At 48.0% G+C, this 5,000-nt stretch overlaps 1 protein-coding gene across 6 annotated transcripts in view; it reads left to right on the top strand.

Annotated features, from left to right (window-relative positions):
* LOC125956425 (neurogenic protein mastermind) overlaps positions 1–5,000 on the top strand; it is a 116,007-nt gene that overhangs the window by 101,342 nt on the left and 9,665 nt on the right. The gene's annotated exons all lie outside the window — the stretch shown is intronic.

Here is a 5,000-nt window from a genome sequence, read left to right as displayed (position 1 = left end):
TGTCGGAGTAGCGTGTTCATCTGCTGTGTGTTGGCGATGACGGCGTAATGCGACGGGTACGGACGGATTGCTTTTATCCGTCGAATCGTGTCCCCTTGCAGGCCGGAGAACACAATCGCCCGGAGGTACGAATCCATCACGAGCAAATAGATGGTGGCGTCGGCCTCGCGACTACCGGCCAATATGTATACCACATCATTACCGGAACGGGCCCGTATATAGGTTTCCATCACCTTGACGTACGTCTGCACGGACAGGTCGATGTGCAGGTACGGGATGCCTAGCTGGCTGGCCGCCGCCACAATGTAGCTCGAATCGATCCACGTCGCGTCCAGCAGCAACGAAACGCCCTTGTCCAGCACACCACAAACTGCACACACACGAAAAAAGCAAACCGAATTTCTCATAAATCTCACGGATATTGGGTCGGGAGTGGCTACACTTACGCTGTTCGTCGTCCACGAACTGGACGCGTTCCCGGTCGTACTCGATGTAATAGTCGCGCACCGTTGCTCCACGCATGTTTCTAAGCACTTTGGCAATCGCGTCCGAGACCCAGGATGGAATTTCGGGATGCTCCTTCTCGTGTACTACCACTGGCGAGCAAAAGAAGGCCGAGAAACGCAATCATTAATGTTGAACATGTTGTGTGGACATTACTGTTTGGAGTGTGCCTTACCTATTCCAATCAGAAGATTACCATCCGCATCGAACGTCACATTCGTAGAGTAAGCAAACGTCGTTACTAACAACGTCAGCACGAGGGCCGAGATTTTAAATCGCATTTCGAAAGCTCCTCAGTGGTCCTGTGCTCGGTCCAGGAACTTCGCTTCACCGGACAAGTGGTTCCAGCTAGTTCCAACCAGGAAATGTGCTCATTGGAATCCCAGATTCAGTTACTGGCTGGGACTGGACAGGGATTTTTTTTCTTCAAAATTTCCTCTATAATGGAGTACATCTTGGGAGGAGGAGGAGGGTAGAGAACATGACAATTGAATGCTCGGGCCAAGGGTTTACGCGCAGGAATCAGATATCATTTTAGGCAAATTACCATTTATTATCGATATTATGCCGTCTCGTGCCTACGCCGATAATTTGTTCCGTGGTCCGGCTTGATATTCGGTTGCATTCCATCGAAGTGGTGAGAGGGAGCCGCATGCATAATTGAATCGACAAATTGTATGACTGCCGATGGAATGTTGTGTTGCGGTGTATGTGCAGGCAGGAAGATGTAGGATCCATTGCGGATGAAAACCACATTTTGTGTAGGAGTTCGATAAGGTGTGCGCCAACTTGACGGGTTCAGTAGTGGACTGCATGGACTTCCCTTCCCAGTACCGTAGCCAGGAAATGCCAAACTTTAGAACGCACCATCGGTCGACATACGCAGTCGTAGTTGGCGGCGAAGCGGTAGCGTACAATGAGTATCGATAGCACGATTCCACCAACTGCCACGGCCATCAACAGTGGACTAGGCGAGTAGCAGCTGCTTGCATTTTCGAGGTGGAGATGATAAAGAGAAGAACAGTCGTTACAGGTGACGCGATGGTCGATGGCGCAAACGCGCGTTTCCTGTGCTTACCTTTCAAACCACTTCTTAGCTCGCGTTCGCGTTGGTTCGGTACGATTTTTTTCTTTCAAATATGGAAATTTAGCTTTCGATCGATTCAGCTGACCCTCGATGGTTCGCCGCAGCCTGTCGTTGATGCGCCGAATTTCGATAGTTTCTTCGCCTTCCCGTGGGTCAACGTACGAAAGTGTCAGTTGTACCACCTCCGCCGTCGTTCCCTGCATGTTGATGGCCGAAACAATAAATTTTTGGTGGTAACTCTTGGCCTTGGCAACGTACGGTGGCGTGCCTACCTTTATGTAATCCGTGTGCGCGTGACAGCGGAGAACAAAACATGCACACACTGCTTGGATGTGCTGCTACACTCCAATGCCAAAACTTTGCGTTCCTTTTCGGTTCACTTTGAATCGGTTCTAAATGTTCTAAATTGTTAAAGTGTGCCATGAGCGTGGTGCTGGGAAGAGAAAATAATGTAGCTAGTAAATACAACACACCGCCGGTACGATGACTTCTCCGCTTGTGTGCACAATTGTTACGCTTTGGAATAGTTGGAGAGGCCTCAAGTCTTCCTCCGACAACAATTGTGAAAACAGTCTCTAACGTCGTATCGTTTAAGCAGAGGAACCGGCGTGGAAAGGGAAGGTTAACCAGTTCAAAAGAAAGAAGAAATGAGCGGAAAGCTCCGTCATGGGTCCTAACCGAGCGTAGCCTAGTTATACTATCCCGTGAGACGTTCGTTACCGCTTCGTAGCGAAAGTAAGTACGTCACTTTCATGATGATGATGATGATGATGGGGAGCTATCGTGGCACAGGAAGGCAGAGAAGGAGCGATGAGGTGCAAACGTGTGTAGGGGAGGCAGATTTTTTTTTTGTGTGTGCAAAAATCGAAACGCATATGCAGCAAGAAGTCGTGTCCGTAAGCTTCGGTCTCGCGGTACGCGACTCCACGACTGCGTCGACATTTTGCGATAAAGGTTCACTCACGGCACGGCGAGACATATATATAGTAGTGTAGCGTATGAGAAACGCCGCCACTGAGAGAGAGAGAGAGTCAATCCGAGTAGTGGAGTGGCTTGCGGATATGCGTTCGACACACGACTGTCTACGAATGATTCCGGTGGCGAGCGCGTCGCGCACACTGCACAACAGGCGTCACTATTCGGCATGTTGCGCCGGCATGGTAGTGTTGGTACGGGTAGTAACCCGCAGTAGTAGTAAGCGGAGAGTAGTAGTACTGTTCAATCATGCCTTTAGCCTTCATTCTCGTTGCATGGCTACGTCATCGCCTTATATATTGCTTGTGCGTGGTATAAAGTTTTTATTTGTTTCGTTTTTCAAAGAGAAGGAAAATTAGAGATAAGCCTTTGTCGCTATGCAAGAAAGATAATAAATGAGAGAATACGGTATGTACGGTCAAAGAAGTAGACAATTTGGCATGGTTCTAGTACTTAGGCTTATGATTATCCGGCTAGATACGGTGACACCGGAATCGACATCGGGTATAACCGTAGTGAACCCGACAGAAGATTCCGTTCGCTGACGAACTCTGCCTGCACTCTGACTGGCGCTGTTGAGCTTTGGAGCTTCAGTCGTTGGCTTCACTTATTTTTTGCTTCTCCACTTTTACGCTGGTATGCTTCAACGCGACGACGACGGCATACGGGGTGGCAGCAGGCAGTACACACAGACGCCAACGCTGACACACTGCGTTGCGAGGCGCACCAGTAGCGCCAGATATAGAGACGAAGAGAGCCTCAGAAACAGAGGGAGAGCGAGAGAGAGAATGTGTGTGTTTGTACCGGTGTGTAAAACGGAAAAGGCTGCACAAAGCACAAACATAATGGCAAATGACCCAAATTAAAGTTTTGTGCTTGTGGCCGCCCTTCACCGTCCATCGGTGGCGGTGCAAGCAGCAGCAGCAGCAGCAGCAGCAGCACATCCGCCGACCGTGCTCCTCCGATGGTGCGCGTCTTTGGCTTCTCCAAGGCAAAGAAGCCGCATTGAAAGTCGATTTTACCGTCCCATTTGATGTGCGGCGGCGACTAGTAGGACAGGAGGAGGACGGCACGCCGAAGCCATCACCCCGGGCGTGTTCGCGTTCTCATGTTTGTGTTCGGCATGGTCGTCCGTTCCTCCGTCTCTCTGTTGTCTCTCTTTTTCTCGCTCTGAAGTCGCTCCGTCACTAGTGTACTACTACTGCGAGCAATCTCTGATCGGCCGAATCGTTGTTTAGCTTTAGTGTGGTTTAGTTGCGTGCCAGCTTTTCCTTTTTCTCTGAACTGGAAAAGTGGAGTTTCCTAAGTAAAATGAGAATAGTTTCATCATTTTGAGGCTCACAGACCCCTGTGCTTACATAGGGGTTCGTTTTTTTTTGTTACAATTTTTTTAAGGATTTGGAATTATTGATTTTTTAAGGATTATGGGCCTTATTACAAGTATCTTGAAAGAGAGGACTGCTGAATTCGTTTCGACAAAATCACCAATACCTACAGAAACCAACATCGTTCGCTATCAATGGTGACTGCGACTAAAAGGGGGGAAAAATTAAAACGAAATTATACCGACTCACTGTCTCGGTCTAGTAGCTTTTGGTACCAGACTGCTGAGTCTTGTAAAGAAGACTAAATTGGAGTCTTGTTTGTAACTTGGAGTCTTGATATTTTGGGTACACAATCGTTCATTTTTGCAACAGTCGTTATTGATATTTCATTCATAAGTTTGCCAGAAAATACCTTTGTAATAGGGGCCCTATATGATCTTGCGGTCTTTTAGTGTTGTCAGATAGCAGTATCTTGTTCTTACAGTTCTTCAATTTCATTCTTACTACAACTAGATATCTCTTTTTAAATTTAAGTTGCTTGCTGAACTGCTACTATCCATAATCAGCATCCCTATAGCGTCGTCTTGTTGTTGCTAATCTAGTTATCGATTTTGATTATAAGGTTGCATAAAAAGATATGCTTGTGGGAATTTGGGTCTCTTCGCTACACAACCAAACCAGTGCTGAGGGTGGTACCGTCGCAAAGGGAACATTAGTTCACTCGTTTTAGGCTAAATTCGGCCCGTGCGAAGATGCGCCCAAGTGTTGCTGATTGGTTTCAGTCGCCATTGCGCCTAACACCCACGGATTGATCGCAATATTCCTCGATATCAATAATTCAGGGTGCTTACCGCGCGTTTTGAATTGAGCAACTTCCATTAGCCCCCCCAGGTAAGGGTCCGCCGCCGAAATGCCACAGCACCCTGACGCCTTTCAGAATTGCTAGCTTACCTACGCATAACCTGTTAAAATATCGATAACGCCGGAAGTATAACATCCAGCGAGAAGGAAACAGCAACAACGGGGAAAAGGGAGAGCGAGAGAGAAAGGCCATCAAAACCTCTCGCCGATAAAGTAGCGTCAGTACCGAACGACCTTTTTCGTTCCGA

This window comes from Anopheles darlingi, chromosome 3 (assembly GCF_943734745.1).
Source record: "Anopheles darlingi chromosome 3, idAnoDarlMG_H_01, whole genome shotgun sequence".
NCBI lineage: Eukaryota > Metazoa > Arthropoda > Insecta > Diptera > Culicidae > Anopheles > Anopheles darlingi.
Note: the sequence above shows the minus strand (reverse complement) of the source record. Positions and strands in the feature narration are given on the sequence as shown.